Source organism: Watersipora subatra, unplaced genomic scaffold (genome assembly GCF_963576615.1).
Source record: "Watersipora subatra unplaced genomic scaffold, tzWatSuba1.1 SCAFFOLD_250, whole genome shotgun sequence".
NCBI classification, from domain to species: domain Eukaryota; kingdom Metazoa; phylum Bryozoa; class Gymnolaemata; order Cheilostomatida; family Watersiporidae; genus Watersipora; species Watersipora subatra.
In genome coordinates this window covers 10,358-31,790 of record NW_027045262.1, presented here as the reverse complement: position 1 = coordinate 31,790, position 21,433 = coordinate 10,358, and the positions used below count along the sequence as shown (strand labels likewise).

At 34.4% G+C, this 21,433-nt stretch overlaps 1 long non-coding RNA gene across 1 annotated transcript; it reads left to right on the top strand.

Moving 5' to 3' along the window:
* The first annotated feature begins 6,084 nt into the window (after positions 1 to 6,084).
* LOC137410091 (uncharacterized) lies at positions 6,085 to 20,308 on the top strand. Its single transcript, XR_010980985.1, has 6 exons — positions 6,085 to 6,193; positions 7,521 to 7,577; positions 11,594 to 11,650; positions 14,660 to 14,782; positions 15,287 to 15,400; positions 19,919 to 20,308. It is a non-coding gene; the product is annotated as an uncharacterized lncRNA (long non-coding RNA).
* The last annotated feature ends 1,125 nt before the right edge of the window (positions 20,309 to 21,433 follow it).

Here is a 21,433-nt window from a genome sequence, read left to right as displayed (position 1 = left end):
GTTAGGCAATCTCATTGCCAAGATATTTGAAGATTAAAATCGGAAAAATATGGTCGCCGTAAAAACGCTCAGGCCAAAAAAACATGCCCAGACTTGCCCAAAATGATGTCACAAGTGAATTTATCTGTCAATATATCTTGTATTCACATCGGCTATTTGCGATAAAAGTCTAGTCCTACGCGGCTCTATCGGCATATACTTTATTTTGTATTTGCTCATGTTGGTTAGAATAAAATTTTAAACCCTACTACAGATACATTATTATGAATGTTTCAAAGGCCTCAAATAACAAAAATTAAAAATTAGTCTTGCTCACTTTTTCTAAATGCTGTGTAAACATTTGAGTACCGACTACCAATTCTACCGGTCTACGGTAATTCTGTCAAGTTAACTGTATAATAAGGTCTTTGTATCAGCACACTTCCGCCGCTACCCACACTAACGATATACAGCCCGTGTCGTATAGGGACATGTCCCTATACGACACTGTATACAGCCTCCCGAAAGCCCCGCCCACATTATGTCCGTCGCCTATCCTTGGTGCGGGGCCGTATATCATTGCCAACACTGAAAACTAGTTTCTTACTACCTTTGAAAATAATATACATAGGGATAGAGTTTTAAGGATGAGAAGTCTGCTGCAAACTGGATTTGAACTCACATTCTCCAGCTCTGCGGACATCCATATACCGTATCCAATTCAATACAATATTCTGTAAATCATGTTTTGCATTATCGTCAACAATATAATGCTATTATATAATTTTGACAAGCAAAATATTTTCATCCCGGCATAAAGCTTTTATTAAAAATATTCATCAATTCGTGGCCACTCACATAGTTTTAGCTGTTACAATAAGACAAATTCATCTACTGCAAGAAACTTAAACAAAACATGGTTTATACAGCACACATTCAAGTCTCTCTTTTCGCTTTATGGCAGTTTCTATACTGACAAAGCTGCTTCGGATGGTGGGACGACATAAACATCCTGTAATCAGTAACACAAAGGCAATAAAAATATGTCATTCATAAATATGTCATTCTAAAGCAAATCTACTGAAAGCTTTCAAATTGGGAGTTTGATAGACTGCGAGTGTAATTTTAAAAACGAATAAATGTTTAACAAAGGCACAAGTACGCTAAGCCAACGATTCGGAGCTTCGGTTCTGGAAATTAAAGATTTGCATTGATCAATCGATTTTCTTCACTTTCTACAAGTGAAAAGTGAACATCTAAAGTCAAATCATGAATCTAATTTACTACATAAAACTGCCACAGAAAATTTGAAGCAAATGTAGCTAGGAGAACCGATAAAAAAACATAAAAAGATAATTAGTGATAGCAAAAATGTATAATTTTATTAATTAGTACATGTATTATTGAGTACTAAAATATTACCTTTAGTATATTCATCAATCTAAGCCATTGTATTGCTAGATGCTAAAGATTAGAAAGAAGCCATCAAAAATTCACTGTACATACGTATCTCGCACGCGCAGGAAATTACATTTCAGCCTCAAACAGGGAAATATAATCTGAATGTAAACTCAACAGGAAACTTTATAGGAGAATCATAGTAAAAGATAAATTTATCTCCATTTTCCAATCTTCCTCCGTAGAACTTTTACTACCTGATGCCAAGAAAACTCACAGTCACCTTCGCAGCAATTTTTACAATCATGTTGTTCGTCAATAAAACGTGTCGATCGAGTAATTCATTAAAGTAACGATGTTAATTAATTTAGTAAATATCGATGTCCATGCGATTTAATAATATAGTAATATTCCTAAATTTGAGATCACAGCCAACGCGTCTTACGACTGACAACATTTGTTACGGCCTATATAAAAATTCTACGCTGATGATTGACTAAGGAAGCTACCTCATATTTATCGCTCGGGGTTTCTTTTCAGATATATTGCTTGTGGCGTCACGAAAGAAGCACCCGCTGGAACGTGAGCTTTTTAAAAGCGGGCCCCACTTAAATGCATATATCTCTGAACAGGGTTGGTCTACAAAGACAAAAATGGCATCAAATTGTAGCTGATGTTTCAGCCTTTTATGGGTCTTAATTTAATTAAATCAAATTTTTTGACGCAACCACATCTTTAAAGCCTTTGTAAGATATATAGTTGGGGTCTGAAAAGTGAAAACATGACAAGCTACATCAAATTTACATACTTGAGCAGTAGCAACTGCTTTGCTTCAAGGAAAGCTTTTAGAAGTTAATTTCTTTTCAGCCTTTGAAGTTTTTCGTGACTCTGAGTTAGGAAAGAAAATTTTAGTTTACCAACGCAAGTATGTTACTATGCTACATTGTTTTCATGATTGTTTATAAAAATAAAAAATCTCAGTGAGCCGCAGCACTACTAATGTAAGCATTGTTTATAAACTAGCTGAATGCATTTACTTGCCTAGGCATTCTCATTGCGCAAAACTAAAGATTACATTATCTCAAGGAGTATGAACATTGTTCAGAATTTTTTAACAACAGACTTTAAACTTACAGTGAAATGTTGATCACTTGCAACATTTTATTAATTTGCAGTTTTAATAATGTCTATTGAAACAATGCAACTTTTTGTGGTGTATACTTGTACTTTTAGATATAACACTAGACCCATTCAAACCAAGCTCTTGCTGATTAAACTCCGCTAAACAATTGTAATGCAATCAGACTGCTGATTTGTGTGAATGGTTCAGAGTTGTGATGCGTTAAATCTGTACTGTGTAATTGCAGCTCAGTAAACAGTAATTTTCCACCGCATTACAACTTTACAAGGCAAAATGGACATTTTCTGTTACTTAAACCGTGCTCCTACTGTAATTTTCCTACTTTCATCCACTGCATATTTACTTTCATGACTCATTACCTAAAACCCAGCAATTCATACATAGTACTAATGCACATTCTTAAAAACTTGAAACTGCATGCGTACTGCAATTGTGAATTAGTATGAAAATGATACTGAGAACCAGCTGACACTACTGACTTTCTAAGCATCTGTACTGCATTGTACAAGATCGTCCAATACTATTGTTAGCACTACTGAACTTGTCTAGTAAGTCCCATATCATATTCCAGATTCCAATCATATAAGCTACAATATGCTAGTGGTGATCAACTTGTTTGCCTAATTACATTCAAATTTTAATACCATCCACATCTTGCAATTGTGTTGCAATTTTCAACACTATACTTGATTTTGGAATGATATTTCATGAAAATGTACTGTGCATGTATGTACAATCAACCGTAATGCAGAGGTTTTTATTGCTTGTAACACTACGAAATGTACCTTAGCAACACTTCCACTGTATCTAGCATTGCACACTGTGCAGAAGGTAATACTGTCACTGAATCAATACTCATTAGTATGCATTATAAAAGACTTGTACAGCATGTATAGCGCATACTACCCATAGTAAAAGTTTGTAATGCAATTATCCTGACAGCATCATGGCTGTGACACACTTACTAGTGCTACTGCACGGCTAATGCAAATATATAGATGTCTAGACTGGCAATTGTTGAAATTGCTATGAGTTTTATATCCAAGCACAAGTGAGGGCAGTGCTCATTAATGAGTAGTTATGTTTTCTCATAATGGTGACAACCCTGACCATGGTTTTATGTCAACTGTTAATCCGCTTAATCTGCAAGAATAACGTAATCCCCTACCAAAGCTAAGTGATTAGAATAACATAAAAATGTTTTGTGACCTTGTCTTTAAACCTTGCAGTTACATGATATTGACATGTTGGTATGAAGTTTATTTTACTGGCTAATGGAATAATTGGTAAAAGCAAGTGATGTTGTGTGGAAATAAAAGAAAAGAGCAATTATAATGACTCAAAAACTTAACAACTTTTAATAGCAAACCTTTTGTGAGATCAGGATATTTTGTGGCATCAAAGTTGCGGCATAGTATGCAGGATAGTCTGTTGACGTGCTTTAGACAACAGAGATTAAAAAAAACCGAGGTACATCGAGCCCAATTCTATACCTATCAAACATCATCAATCTGAAACAAAACTTGTGTAGTGTTTCTAGCTTTTCCATAGCTCTATCTAATAAATATGAAAAAAAATTAAATGAAACAGCAAGCAGTTGCAGTGAATAACTTTGTTATATATGCATAGGACATGATATGTTCTCATGATTGGCCTATGATTTACAGACTAGCTAGATAAAAGGGGTAGCGAGAGGGATTTTCTGTGTTATGAGTCATTGGTTTAACATTACATAACCAGGCTTCATAATTGGTAGCTAAATGAAAGCAGTGGATGTCATTTGGAAACGACCTAGATACTGACATTTCAGTAGATGCTGTAATGCTGAGATAACATTTTACCAAACCTTTTACCTTGTATCAATGGTAGTGACAATTTGCCACTACACTGTGTCATCATAGCGCAGTAGCAAGTGATATTTCAGTGCAATCAAATCTTTTAATATGAGTAGGCTTTTACTTTATAGGCTTTAACATATATGTAATAAATTTAAATACTTATATTATTTTTAGCCATTTCTTAAACATATTTCTAGCAAACATCAGCCCCAGACTTCTTTGTTTTCAAGGTGTAATAGATAATTACTTCAACAGATGTGTCCTGACTATATAACTGGTACATTTTTATTAAATACTAATAATCTTTCCAGTCTTTGGTTGTTGGGATGAATAAGATGGAGAGCTGCTGCTGCTTCTGCTGCGATTGGTGTGGCTGAGACTAGGACTATTTTAGGCAGATGTGCACTAATTCTGTTTAGTTTTACGCATTCTCGGCTCATCTTGGTCTACTGTCTCCTTTAGACCTGGTCAGTAAAGCGGCAGTTGTTGTCCTGAGCAATATGGCTTAACAAGCTTACCCTATTGGTGATAAAGCTTCTAAGTTTATAAAGTTTTTTTTTTAAGTTTCAAAGTCTACAATATTTTCAATTTTATTCTACCAAGACGAGCCACAGAAGGCAACAAGGCAATTTTTTCTCAATTATTTTGTGTATTTCATTTTTAGCAAACTGTTGAACTTTTACACACATTAATATTTGTTACATTCACTGCCTATTTCTGATTTCATGTTTATTTTACAATTTATGGCTAATTCTATTCACTTGAGCTGCCTCTAAAACATTTGCACCAATATGTATATTTTAATCTGTTAGAAGTATTTGCAACTGTTTTATATTGATTTACATGTCATGTAGTTCACAATGCAGACTTCACATTGAGCCAGTTGGGTTAAATAGAGTCACATGAACCACAACTTCTCATCATTAAATCTAGCTCTCCATTATGGCTTGTTGCCCTAGATAGGGCATGTTGCTGCAATCACGTAATTAACTTCAAATTGACTGATTTGAAAAAAAAATTCATTGCTGCTTAATGTTAGTGTTTTTTAAACTTCTCTCATTGACAAGCAGTTAGTCATGATGCATTTCGCTTGCCAATAGCTTGTGAAATGTGTGCTGTTTTTTAAGCATTGCAGAAAGCCCTAAGATCTTCAAATAAATCCCATAGGCATACCAGATAGCAGAGATTACCAAAAGGGGTTGGCAAGGCATTAAAATCACTTGTATGGTTCAAACTTGTATGTCCTAGAACATGTTATACAATACAAAAATACTGTTTTTTAAAAATTGTGCTCAAATTTATGCACGCTTTCATCATTGCCTTTTAAACCAATAATTTGGCAAGTCTCTCCCAGCTATTGTTTTAAACATATATGTATATTGTCTATACATATTAGTGTACGTGCTGTAGCGTAGCGTATAAATTAAAACCATCAAAAATGTACAAGCCTGATAGTAAACTCTCTCTGTTATATTGAAATCATCAAAGAGTTACAATACTTTTTCTGCATAGGCTAAGGTAAGGCCTGCTTCAAACCTGCAGACAGCTGTGTAAACCCTGAGTCTTCATTTATCCAACAGCCAAAAAATTAAACAAATTACGTAGCTGCGTATGGGCATACACCTAATTTAATTGTGCTGATAACCACATTTCTTTCTGTAGGATTTACTATCGCTTGCGTGAACTCGGAGTGCACTTGGGATCGAATCTAAGCTTCAAATCTAGCTCATTTAACTCATCTCATGTCAGCAACGCTTTTTAGTGCAAGTATTATCAATGGAGGACAACTGAGCTGGCAGAAGATCTATGTGGCTGCAAGTTTCTGATTTAGACCAACGTGAGTAGGATAAAACTGTATTTAAGAAATGAAACAGATAATGAAAGCAGCAGGTATGTGTGCTTTTGCTTTAGATTTTACTTTACCTTGAACTTTGGGGACTACATTGGGCTACAGAATTTGTTGTTGTCGCTCATCCAAAGTAACAAAAATATACGACTTTCAATGGAAGCTTGGATGACTGTAGCTTAACATTTGCTTCATACTCAAGTCAAGTCAAGCTCATATGTCAAGCGATTTTCAGGAATCGAGTGTTGCGATCATTGGTAGACATTGGTAGATATGCATCACTGAATAATTTTCCATTGCTAGCTGGTTGTCGGATGCATGCTTTACGTTATATCCTTAAAATCCCAAATTTTTCCAACTTCTCAAAAATTCAAGTGATTCAAAGATCTATAACAAAAGTTTAATTAAAATTGGTTTACAGAAAGAGTTTTTAATTGAATTCTGAAAGAATATATAATTTATATTGTAATACTCATACAAAAATTAGTTCCGTAGGCCTACTATATGCTAATCAAAGCTACTGTTTCAAGGCAAAGGTTAGCAGTAGTTTACCTTTCGGTATAGAGATTCAAGACAAAAAAATTCATGTAAAATAAACGTTTTATAATGCTAGAAGCCTAGAACTAAGTGCCAGCAAAGCTTTGCTAGCAAAACTTTGTGAAGCGTATTAAATACACATGGCATGAGGAAAATCTGTTGCTGCAGATGTTTATATTATTGATTGATATAATTAATGTGGTTATGTAAACATTGACTGTAGCATATATTCTTTAAGGGGAAATATATATTTTGCCATAAGCCTTGTTTTTTTTTAAAACATTTTTTGAAGATTGACTAACCAAACATGAAACAGGTACATTAAAAATAATTAAGCTTTTCGTATACCCATTATTATGCTAGTTTGCAACGAGTTTGCGTGTAGCCTATCATCAGAAAACTCAATGACCAAAATTTGCTTGATATTTCTCCAGTATCCTGCGGGACATGTATTGCCTCCAGCTAGCTTTAGCTTTCAGAGCCAGACATCGAACCCAGTTCAAGCAATAAAGGTCATAAACTAGTAACAAGCATTAATTAAACATCTCTTTGTATATAGCTTAGTGTATGGCATTATGTAATCTCATACCTGTTGGCTGTTTAGCTCAGAGAAAGAGCTAATCTCATCAATCACTGTCAACAGGGTGTCAACAATCACTGTCTCTGTTGGCTGGCACTGGCTACATGCATTACTCATGTGTCTTTGTGTAACTTGTGATGTACTCTCTAACTTGGTCCACATAAATGCATGCTAATAATCAAATGTCTTTTTTTCTTGTAGAGTGTGACATTGTGTTTCGTAATAATGCTATAATGCCTGGCTTGCTCTTGGTTGCAGGTATGTACTGACAAGATAAAACATTCTGACTTTTTTTCATTTTTTTTCCAGGCTTTCATTTATATGGTCTCTAATTTAAACAACAACTGCGACGACTTAGCCTTTAGCTGTGCACTTTTCTTGTTGTTTTGTTATCGTTACTTATGCCAACAGAAAATTTAATATTCACATTGTTTTTATATAGTAATGATAATAGCAAAAAGAGTACAATTTAAAATAGTTTTTCTCTGTAATTACCAAAAATCATTTAGCAACCGATATAGTTCTAGTCATAACATTGAAATGAATATTTTCATGGTGTAGTATCCTGGTTAGCCTCTGAACCTTGAGTTAAATGTATTCTGTTTTTGTCTAATTTAAAAGTTTTGAGCTATTGAGACATACACTGACCCTCGTATAGAGATAAACCCTGTCTTTAACAATGATGATTTCAGCCAGCTTTCAATAACCTAACCAACAGACCTTACCCATTCTGTGTTGTGCTGTCCTTGTATTGTGGTTGGTTTTTGTTAGTGCAGAGTAGGTGAGAAGTAGGATACTTGAGCCAATAAAAGAGTTACATTTTTAATATGAAATAACTAAGGTTTTTTTGCGTTGTATTTATAATTTTGCATGCTCTTAGAGCTTGGTTAAGTGCATCGGTGAACATGGTTTTACTTTTGCTCTCTCAACTGCATTCAAATAATTTCATATAGTAAAGTCAATGGGCCATCTATCTTTGAAGAAAGATGCATGGGTCAGTATGGAGGATTGAGAGGCCACCACTTGAGGAAACTTGCGCATAAGGGCAAATTTCATGATCTTAGGCTATACATATAACTGAAAGCTTTTCATTTAATATCTTATTACAGCACTACCCATAACATTATTTGACGTATAGATTTTTGCTGCTTTCTTTTTATAAAACTATGGTATTGGCTAAAAGCGTAAATTGAATGGGTTATGATAAAATTATACTTGGCCGCTTGACCCATCTATCCGTTTTTGCGCTTGCATTGCAGTAGATTAGTTGGGCCAACTTGTCCAACTACCCTCATCCTTAATGGCCCATGTATACCCAGCTTATAACTTTTGTAAAGTGCCATAACTCTCAAGTTATTTACAGATTAGTTTTAAATTTTGTCTCAAATCGGTTAAAAGATGTTTATTTATGTTAAAAACAAAAATTTGAGTAAACGTCATTCATTTGCTGCATGTTAAACCTGCTAGAATATTAAGTAAATTTACGAAACAGTACTGATGAAAGGTAACTTACCTCCATGCTTGACATTTTCACTTTGACAGAAACTAAGATGGCAGCAGTGACCTATTTTTGGATTGGACAATATTATACAAGCAATAGAAAACTAAAATAAAGTAAACAATTTCTAATAATGGGATACCTATGTATCCCCTGTTTCCATATATTCCACTTCTCCACTAATATTTGTCCTGAGTAATTATACTCACTGGAAATGTGAGTTTATCTTTTCTCAATTTTTGGCATTAGAAAGTTTGAGTATTTTTATCATGTTTGCTAGAATTTTGACTTCTGAGTTGGAGTTTGGCACATGAATTATTGAAGCACAATGAATAAATGTTGGGATTAGTCGCTTGAAAGATGTGCGATACTCAACAACTATGCCTGCTATGGACTAATGCATCTATGGAAATAATTATAATTGTATTTTAATATCACAATTACTATTCTGGTGTTATGGATTAAATTAGGCTGCTGAAATATAACACTGGATATCTAACATGTTTTAGTCAATGCTACTTGCTAAATTAAGTTTGAGCAGGGTAGTGTTTTTAAAAGTTTACTCTCTATTCTTTGGATTTAAGATTCAATGTTTTTGTAGTTGTTCCTGCAAAATGATAGAAAATCATTTTCACCTGTAATTACAATTTAAGTATATGGAACAGTACTTGAATTGTTCCATATACTTGAAGAAAGAGATAGAGATAAAGTTATAGCGACCAAAAAAGGTAATTGACATGGTATGGCTAAATATGACATGGTTGTTATTCACTGCTGCCACATTCAAGGCAAGGCCAATGTTTTCACTGCGGTTTATCTAGTATTTTGCAATATTATCACAGACTCATTATACACGCATTATGTGGCTCTCGGAGCGAATAAGAGTCAGGCTTATAGGGCAGAGCTAGCTAGAGAGTGGCAAAACACACCTGTGAATAATAAAACTTGATCGGAAACACTTACTAGAACCAACATCTTCGTACATACATAAAGCACTAAGCTGGGACAAGAACCCACCAGAGCACGCAAGCCAATAATAGCTAAAGCTGAAGCAATAATAGTCATAAAAGCTGAAGCAAGCGGTAGAAATGTCAAGTGATTTGCAGGAACTGATAATTGCAGGGCTTTGTGAAGCGTATTAGATATGCATGACATGAGAAAAACTCTTTGTCGCGGATTTACATATTATTGATTTTATTGAATGATATTAATTCATTCGCACCTGCCTAATTTTTAGGCGATTTGCCCCAGATACCTCTGATTTTCGGAAAGTTGCCGTAATTCAAATTACTACTACAAAAAACAAACTTAAGATAATTTACTCATTTAAATTTCACAAGAACCAGCCAAATCTCCGTTTTCAAATTATATTATATTCATACAAACAACTCGTATCCCTTTTATGTAGATTCATGCATCAAAGAAGGTAGTTTTAGGAAATTTCCAATTTTCAAAAAAATGTCATTTGCTGAAAGAAAGTTAGATTTGCACCATAAAAATTGCAAAATATACTAAGTTTGACTGAAATTAGTTATTTATTACAGACAATACATAGTTATAAAGATTATTTATACAGATGTAGTTAGTCACGAACACGAAAATCATGAAACTTCGAATTTTTCCCAACGAGAAACTTTGAATTTTTTCTTCAAACAAATGCATAGCAAATCTATATGCCAATATAACACGAATAAAACTTCATGAAAATGTTTCAAATAATAAAAATATGTTCAATAACTCTGTTCTTGACTTTTCAGATATCATAGACAGCTCTCAGAACCAATATGATCCTATCGAAACTGAAAGATAACGTCAGTCTGACTACAGCTGGCAGCGTGAAGAATGCATTTTTATTCGAGCATGACGATTCAAATTGGCAAAATTAAAAGTTAATAGAATCTTTGAAACATTAAAAATAATGTTTTAATTTGATTTATGCAGTCTTTCAGTGTCTTACCACTTTTTGATCTGCATATTTACTGCTGAAGTTGAAAAAAGATTATCACAAACGATAAAATTTCAAGTCAGCATGATGATTTCCGGTTTTGGTAGATATTGAGATAGGTGTACTAATCGGGTTATAACTTTTGTCGGAGATGTCACAGAAGCATATTTTAAAGTTTGTCTGATTGGCCAGAAATTTTTCTTTATAGCGAATTAAAAGTATTATTTTATAACTAAAAAATAATGATGCAAAGAGTTGGTAAATTTCAGACGCGAGTAAACACGCGTTGAGTGCCTGACAATGTTATAAATACGCATGTTAACTTGCGTTAACTCGCGCATGGGTGCGAATGAGTTTATCTGGTTATGTAAACATTCACAGTAGCAGATATTATTTGAGAGAAAATGACTATTTTGACTTAGCCTTGCTTTTGTTTGTAAACATTTTGTTGAAGATTGTCTAACGAACCATGATACAGGTACATGCAAAATCGTGAAGCTCTTCGTATACACATTAATATGCTAGTTTGCAAGTTTTTGTCTCGAGCTTTAGCTTTCAGAGCCAAACATAGAACCCCGTTCAAGAAATAAAGGTCTTAAACTAGTAATAAGCATTATTTAAACACCCCTTTGTATATAGCTGAGTGTATGGCATTATGTAATCTCATACCTGTTTGCTGTTTAGTTCAGAGAAAGAGCTAATCTCATCAATCGCTGTAAACCACATGCTGGCACTGGTTACACTCATTACTCATGTCTTTGTCTAACTGGTGATGTACTGTCTAACTTGCCAACATAAATGGATGCTAATCAATTGTGATTTTTCTTGTAGAGTCCGATATTGAGTTTCGTAATAATGCTACAATGCCTGGCTTGCTCTTGATTGCAGGTATGTACTGACCAGATAAAACGATCTAACTTTTTTCCATATTTTCTTTCCAGGTTTGCATTCATATGGTCTCTAATTTAGACAACAACTGCCAGGACTTAGCCATTAGCTGTGCGCCTTTCTTGTTGTTTTTTTTACTGTTACTTATGCCAACAAGAACTTTAAAATGGTATTGTTTCATATAACAATAATAACAACATAGAGTTACTACTTAGAATAGTTTTTCTCTGTTATTACAAAAAATCAAAATTTGCATTCAATATAGTTCTGGTGATAATATTAAAATGAGTATTTTTATGGTTTAGTCTCATGGTTAGCCTCTGAGCCTTGATTTCAATGTATTCTGGTTTTGCTAACTGGAAAGTTTTAAGCTATTGAGACATTCACTGACCCTCCAATGAAAATAAAGACTGGTTTTAACTCTTTCGCTACCGTAAGCCGATATATCAGCTTTAGTGGTAGTTCAAGTACAGGCCGTAAGCCATATATCAGCTTTAGTGGTAGTTCAAGTACAGGCCGTAAGCCATATATCGGCTTTAGTGGTAGTTCAAGTACAGGCCGTAAGCTATATATCGGCTTTAGTGGTAGTTCAAGTACAGGCCGTAAGCCATATATCATCTTTAGTGGTAGTTCAAGTACAGGCCGTAAGCCATATATCGGCTTTAGTGGTAGTTCAAGTACAGGCCGTAAGCCATATATCGGCTTTAGTGGTAGTTCAAGTACAGGCCGTAAGCCATATATCAGCTTTAGTGGTAGTTCAAGTAAAGGCCGTAAGCCATATATCGGCTTTAGTGGTAGTTCAAGTACAGGCCGTAAGCCATATATCAGCTTTAGTGGTAGTTCAAGTACAGGCCGTAAGCCATATGTCGGCTTTAGTGGTAGTTCAAGTACAGGCCGTAAGCCATATATCAGCTTTAGTGGTAGTTCAAGTACAGGCCGTAAGCCATATATCGGCTTTAGTGGTAGTTCAAGTACAGGCCGTAAGCCATATATCAGCTTTAGTGGTAGTTCAAGTACAGGCCGTAAGCCATATATCGGCTTTAGTGGTAGTTCAAGTACAGGCCGTAAGCCATATATCGGCTTTAGTGGTAGTTCAAGTACAGGCCGTAAGCCACATATCAGCTTTAGTGGTAGTTCAAGTACAGGCCGTAAGCCATATATCAGCTTTAGTGGTAGTTCAAGTACAGGCCGTAAGCCATATATCAGCTTTAGTGGTAGTTCAAGTACAGGCCGTAAGCCATATATCAGCTTTAGTGGTAGTTCAAGTACAGGCCGTAAGCCATATATCGGCTTTAGTGGTAGTTCAAGTACAGGCCGTAAGCCATATATCAGCTTTAGTGGTAGTTCAAGTACAGGCCGTAAGCCATATATCGGCTTTAGTGGTAGTTCAAGTACAGGCCGTAAGCCATATATCAGCTTTAGTGGTAGTTCAAGTACAGGCCGTAAGCCATATATCGGCTTTAGTGGTAGTTCAAGTACAGGCCGTAAGCCATATATCAGCTTTAGTGGTAGTTCAAGTACAGGCCGTAAGCCATATATCAGCTTTAGTGGTAGTTCAAGTACAGGCCGTAAGCCATATATCAGCTTTAGTGGTAGTTCAAGTACAGGCCGTAAGCCATATATCAGCTTTAGTGGTAGTTCAAGTACAGGCCGTAAGCCATATATCGGCTTTTCAATATGGTTTCACTTTTCTTTTAATTATGAAGCCTATAGAACAGCTAGACTAATCAAATTTTGTCTCCAGTGAAACAACCTTGTTGCCAACTACTTGCTATCAATGTAAATATTTTTAGCTAAATATTGTCAACAAATCGCGGTGATAAATGTAGTGACCGTAAAACGATATATCGGCTTATCAATAGGGTTTCACTTTTCTTTTCATTGCGAAGCCTACACATTAGCTAGACCAATCAAAATTTGTCTCTAGTGAAACAATTGTGTTGCCAATCACGTGCACCTAAAAAATTTTTGTTTCAACTAATCCATTTCTAATTATTTTTCAAAACGGTGAAACCAGATCGTTATCGTCATAGCAAGGAAAAACACACTGCGTTCGTTCAACACAAATAAAACGTTCGATATTGTACAAGAGTAAAAATCACCTTGTAATTATCTTGTAGAAAATTTTGTTTTGAATAGGATGCATTTTACAGTAAAGTGATATCTGCTTTTATTCTCGAGATATTGCTTAATTACTAGCGGTATATCAGCTTTTCAAAAAGTTGGTTCATTAATTCGGGCAGAATATTCATTCGGTAAGATTTTAATGTGGTAGTGAAAGAGTTAAAGGTTTACTTGCATCAAAATTTATATTACAGTTATTTAGTATGGAAAGATTAACCAAGTCTTACTTTGTTGTGTTGTAGATGGAAAATATTTTACTAACTATATTTTTCCAGTATATTTTGAGTCATGAAATGATGATGAGCGTGTGCTGGATGGATATGATCTGTAAATTTTTTTACGAGTTTTTAAAATTGTACAAAAGTTTATAGTTTCAGCCCGAACAATGGTGAAATACCATTTTTTTCTGTTTGATGACATCGGTTGTAGGTTTTTTACTAGTGTTTGATCAAATATCATGATACTATTCTTTGGATCGCTGAAAATATTGCCCAGGTTTACTGACACGCATTGATAAGATCGGCAAGGATCAAAGCGTTAAAACTTGACATATCATCAATTCATGAATTTTTACAAGTTTATATTTATATTTAACGACTATGGTATTATCTTATTGACATGGAATTACTTAATTTATTTGAAAATTTTAGCACTTTAACTACCAGAGGTGCGAGCTGTCTACTGACACAGGCTTGGGTAATATTTCATAACAAAGGCTAGTACAAAGCCATTTGCCCAGCTGCTTGCATTGAAAGCTGCTCATCCATAACAGCTCATGTATTGCTTTCCAGTTGGCAAGCACTTTATGTATGCCTATATCAAATTTATCGGCATGTCCACCAACGTATCAACTGGTCGTGGATCAGTAGTTTGTTATCTGTTTAGGCCTACGTAGTCATTAAAGTCATCTTTCCTGAGAGATGTTACAATGATGAACAGATCTCAAATGCTAGTTCAACGCTTCTTCCCAGTCATTGGATGCGTAACCAACCTGATTTTCAAGGGCTGGTAGGTCATCCTTAACTAGTTCACTTAATAAGCTTTTTACTCAATGACCTCGCATAGACCTTTCAACACATTAGTTTCAACACTTGTTGCCATTTGTCTGTTGCTTTGAATTTCTTTGCATAAAGTGAACCTTTTTGCGGTATAATTTTAATTTATTTTAGACTTGATCGATACCCCAAACTTTTTTTTTAACTTTTGATAAACGCGATAATAATACCTCAAAAAAATACCATAACGCATCTATTTTGATGCAACAACACTCTATCTTTCAGTCCTACTCCCATCCTTCAATAAAAAATGGCCCTCAATTTTTCAAACAATTGCTTAAGTGGTCTCAAATAGCAGTACCATTAAAATAGAGTTAGCATTCAAATATAGGTTTAACGGTAGCCCACTTTCAACATGTCTGCAAATACCAAATAAAAGGTGGTCAGAGGCTCAATGCATAAAGTGGTCATCAACTTTCTTACTTAATATTATGTTACAAACATTTTACTTTTGTAGAAGTTGTTTGATCTGGAGAATAAAGATGAGCTCTCCACACCGAACTATAGTCCCTCGATCATTTCCTCATAGAACCAATCATATCGGTCTACAAGTTTTTAAAAAAGCTAAAGGGTGAGTTTATGAGCCCTTGTTTTTTTAGTCTTGATCTTTTGATGATTATAGTTGGCTCTGGAGACTGCAGTCATTAATTACATTGGGCAGTTGGCTAAACCAAAATACCATAGCACTGGCAATCAAAAAAATAACTAAAACAATAGTTAGGATGCAAAATACTAATGTATGAAGTTGTATGTACAAATTATCCGTTTTTTATATTTATGTACAGTATTTCAACTATGTATAAATTTAGTATAAAGTTTATTAAAATATTATTATTAAATATTAATATTTAAATGTTAATATAAAAATATTAACATTTTTTGCAAAGTTTGACTGATTTTTTTAATGAGTTTAATTTGGGTTCTCAGAATTGAAACGTTTTAAAACACAAGCAGGTTTGTACGTAGTCCATTAACTGAGTGCATACAACAGGCTGTGCAGTGCAGCTCAGCACAACGTACGCGTTTAGCCAAGATCAATGTTCTTTGGCTCTTACAAAGTTTTCCGTACAAAACACTTTTTTAGTGAGTAGCTGATTAATTGATTAATTGATTAATGGATTACTGATTGCTTCCTATTTTATTAGCAAAAGAGGCCGAGAACACGGCCGAGCTCACACTGCAACACACTTTTAGCTTTTTGTTCGCATCTTTAGATGTAAAATTTTCTGTTGATTGATGTCTATATAAAAAATCTCATAGGCGGCGGGTTCAAAAATAGGGGCCATGCTAACCTGAGGGCACACTTCATTCATTGGTGAAAGTTAGGTCTTTAACAAAAGCCATTACATTTATGAGAATAGCGATTTGTATACCAAAATATGTTGTATTCTAATAAATAGTGTATTACGTTGTTCTATATAGAACGATATGGTAATGATGCTACCATATCACTACCAGGCACACTGGCTTTTTAGCTATAACTAAAAAACAACTTGTATTAACCGTTTTAGGCAACACTCTTGCTCACCTAAATTCTGGAGTTTTCTGTTCATGTAATAATATTATGTTTTCCAAACTATGATACAATTAAAAGTGCTCTTGTGAATCCTGGTCATCAAATGTTTTTAGCATTTTTTTATAACATCAAGTGGCAATTAAATTTTCCTATTTAATAGTAATAATTTATTGTGTTTTCCAAACTATGATACAATTAAAAGTGCTATTGTGAATTCTGGTCATCAAATATTTTTAGCAATTTTTTTATAACATCAAGTGGCAATTCAAATTTCCTATTTCCAGCAAGATCAATAAATTTTTAACCCCTCTTAGCATTTTCAACATATTGAAGAGTGAAGTAATAATTTGTGGACATGATCCACAATAATCATGAACTTGTGGTATGACTCTTACTCTGTTTCTTACATCAAGCCTGCTTATAAACATGCTGTCAAAATGCAGTTGCATTTAAAGGTCGACTCGCAACAAAATTTACATTACAGTTATTTGGTATCAAAAAATTCACCATGTTTTACTCTACTGGGTTGTAGGTGCAGAATTTGTAGAATGGTAATTACAAGCTCTTAAAAGCTCAAAAATGAACAGTTAATCGCAGCCATCAGGAAAACATCGTAGGTTAGAATCCCTGTATTTTGATTACGTACTCAACTCAATGTAGTTATTGTTCTGACATGCAGTGTTATCACGTAAAATTAAAGGCCAATCACAGCCTCGGTATAAAACGTCTCGTAGCACTAGTTTATGACAAACACTTCGGGTTCTACCGGGAAGCTCTCATCAAATATACATGCTCAATTATAAATGCTCGCTACTTTACAATTTTTTCAGCTTGGTGTAATTTTTTTGTCGTAATTTGATCATGTGACCCATAATTCCTGTCAAAAAGCATGAACAATTTCTGCAGAATCCTTTGACTATCGCAGGTGACCAACAGGCTCCTCATGTCATCAGAGGATGGTATACATTCCTTCGAACTAAAGTTAAAAAATAAAATAATTTTTAGGCGAGGTTTTGAGATATCAGTGCTCAAAGTGACAGCATTACAATGATCAGGAAATAGTCACCTAAGGACAATAGACATGATTTATTGAATACATGAGGTAAATTTGTAAAAATATTTTGACAAATGAGGTTGCAAAAAAGTTTAAACAGAAGCCATCACTGCGCAACTTACACCCCATTTTAGCCGTTTCGTAAAGGGATTCCAACCTATGACGTTTTTGTGATGGCTGCGATTAACTGTTTGCTTTTGATCTGTTAAGATCTTGTGATCACTTTTCCCCATATTTTGCACTTACAACACAGCAGAGTAAGATACGGTAAATGGTTTGAGACTAAATAACTGTAATGTAAGTTTTGTTGCAAGCTCACCAATAATTTACGCATAAATTGTCTCAGTTATTTTTTTAATCATTTAAGAATTAAATTAGCTATAATAATAATTAGCTCGATTAATATTAAAAGCTTGGAAACCTCTGGTATTGTTTTTTTTTTTGAATTATACATATATACAATATGATTCTCAAATACAGCAAAGCATGACGTAAAAGTAATACAAAGCAGATTTTACACTGATTGCTTCTGTTTTCTTTTGACGAAGCTGTTTCAGTGCGAATCAAATTGCTCAACTCCTGAGCTACTGTGAACCTAGTAGGACAGTAAAGATAGTCAGTGTTTTCGCATAACCAAGTGCTGCATGATGTGGCTTTGTCAAGCTTTTGTACGAATGGGTCGCAATCTCAAAAACCATGGTCAAGTCGCAAACCATGAAGTTGAGTTATCCGACTATAAAGCTGCACTAACTGAATAAGTAATACATTTTTTTTAGATATACAGCTATTTCTATGACAACCAGCTACAATCTGTTTAGATTTTTAACTTCAGCATAATTTTCTGGATATAAATTCAGAAATCTAGATAAATATCACAACATATTGATTGATATTGGTTGCTATGACATTTTGAAATGTAAACACAATTGTGCATTAGTTTTTGTTTCTCAAACTTCAACACTTGTTTTCTCGGAACTATGTTTTGGCATTAATGGTTTCAGCATTCAGCATGCATTAATTACATGCATTCAGTTTATTGACCATAAAACCTGCTGTAATTGAGGTAAAATCAAAATTTTGTTTTGCAAAATAGCTGTGAACTCACTCCTTTTGATAGTAGTGTAGATAACTCCCAATCTCAAACCACTGATTTAACCATGGTTTCTGAGATCATGACCCAAATTGTTTATGATTAGTGAGTAATTGACAAATTACTTTACTGTATATATACCTGAATGAAAAAAGCAATTGTTTGTATATGTTGAACCAATAAAAATATGTTTACAACCCAAGTGTAGTTTCGCTTTGCGAATACTTGCTTTATGACAATTTCTTCTTAGAAATGACAGTCATGTCGGAGGCATAACAGCCACAAATTTTTACTAGTTTTAGTTCTATGGACTGGGTAATTTTATTGAGTAATAGTGCTGATGAGAGTAATTATTTTTATCAGTAATAATATATTGTAAACTAATAATATTCATGAATCATCTGACTCGAGTTTTATGCTCACCTCACGGTAATTTCAAAATGAACGAAAAGTGTTCCCTCTCATTCTGCAACACATTTTTTATAGTTTTCGCGGCATCAACTAACGTGTTATTATACTGATTAATTTGCTATAAAAAGACTGTTAATAGATCATGTGGTTTAAAGTTATAACCATTTATACAGACTCATTTTAGAAACTAGGTGTCACTAATTACTTATGTCGCAGTAAAGAAATTCCTTTCGTAGTAAAGGATTTGACGTTAGTTTGTTAAATACATCATGTAGTTACCACACTGTTTAGAACAAATAGTGCTAATGTAAAACTACAATAAAAATATGTCATCGCTAACATAAATTTGCTACCAGTTTTAATTTTATATTATACTATATTTTTTATATAGGTTTTGCATTTTCTATTAAAGGATTTTAAATGTTCCCAGGACAAAAAGAAGGCACTGCAACAGGCTTTTCATAGAAATGATTTTAAACTCTATCTTAGTATGATAGATATTTCTGTAACAAGTATTGATGTGGCTAATTGTGCCTAATACTTTTATACGCTTTTGACTAAGTCGAACAAATCTAGTTTGTTTCACTCTTACCACCTGCCTCAAGTCGGTGCAAATGATCATCAAAAATTTGATTTCTTTGTGCCACTAAAAATGGCACATTAAAGAAAATTTAGTTTGGTGAACACTCAAATATTGGTTAATTATTTGCCTTGCTAAAAACCGTAATAGACTCATCTGGATTACATGTACAACTTAGCTGCCTAGGTTGCTAACTCGTAGTTCCGTGGCTTGTTATCATTTTGCTTGTTAGGGAGTAGTAATCTTTTTAAAAAAATGAACCCGCTTTTTTTGTTGGAAACATACCATTCAAGCAGCAAATGTATGTCAGTGCTACTGCGCATTATGCTGGTTAATATTCTCAGCTTTGTTAATCATTCTTAGTATTGAATAAGTGTTGCTGCTTTTTGGTTTGTCTCTTTTTCCATATATATGTAACTATTATGTATGACTTTTTAGCTTCATGAAGCTGGTGCAGAGTTCTTACTAACCCTTTAGTGACCGCGGGCTTACGGCTGGAATTCCCCCAGCGCACCAGAGCATTTACTATGGTTATTTGAGCCTTCGATACCACTGCGTAAAAACTGCATCAACTTTCATCAAAATTGAGGTAGATACATAAATTAACATGCACAAGAATGCTGAGAAATTTCTCTACAAGCTGATTTTTTTTATGTAGCTAGCTTGCATTTGCTTTCCTGCAAAACTCTCAATTCGTTGAAGCGACGAGTTTTTTTATTTTTGTCGGTCATTTTCAATTGTTTTTATATTTACTAAAAGCAATTTTGCAATGTTGTATAAATAATTCCTGCATGGATTTATATGTTCACAACAATTTAAAAAAAAATTAGTCGTCCAAGAGCATTGAAAGTGGAGTTATGAGCTCCAATGTATAGCGGGAGCGCCACTGGAAATGCTCAAGACGCCTTGTCCATAAGCAGCGCAAGACAGTCACCCGACAAGGTTGCTCCAACTTTTGTGCAAATTGGCACAAAACTGTGAATAAATATGCATCTGGAAGCTGAGAAATTTTCCTGCAGAATGAGATTTTTTCCTCCACACAGCTTGCAAAAACTTGGCAGCTAGACATATATAATTATATGCAGTTACGATTTTTTGCTCTAGTTTTTATGCATTTCTTGAGACTATAGATCTATGTAAAAGTTTTGCATATAAAGTCAATGCACAGGTTCATGTGTGCTGCAGCAAACATTAACCGGTTGTGTGCAAGAAGAATTAAGTCGTGAGCCTATATTCACACATTTGGTGAAGCAGCAAAAAACATGAAGTAACATTTATTATGAGCAGAAACAGCAAATCATGGACTACTAGATTGCAAAACAATATGAGAACAGAACTTTTTGATTAGACCGCTGCTCTGAAGATGAAAGTGTGCAACAAATACAGCACACCAATGCACAACTAATATAATAGATTAGCAAATTTATGTAAAAATGCTAGCAATACAAAGCAGTGAAGCATTTGCGGAAACAATAAAATACCATTTGTAAATAAATTTAGTTAGCATGGTAAAGATCAAAACATGACTTGCACAAATATATTCCACTTGTGACTCCGCTGCCAGTGCATTCAGCTTGCTCGTCGACAATGTATACAGACAACTGGTGCACATAGCCAGAGACAGCAACGGAAAGCAAATAACTTAATTCCAAATTTAGATCTGTTAGATGGAATATACTGTCTGAAGTTGAGCCATCCTTCCCATGCCAGCAAGCTTTCATCTACAGATATAAATTTATCAGAGTGAAAAACAGGATAGAACCAGTCGCATGTCATGGCAAAATTTTTTCTAACTTGAACATTTTATTGCCAGTAGGGTCTTCAAAATTGTCAATAAAGTGTAAGCTTGCTTCTAATTTTCTTTCAATTTTTAAATTGATTAAAAATCAGCGTAGATAATAAAGGAATGTCACAGTGGACCAGTAAGGCAGCATAGTAGGCTTTTTGAGAATA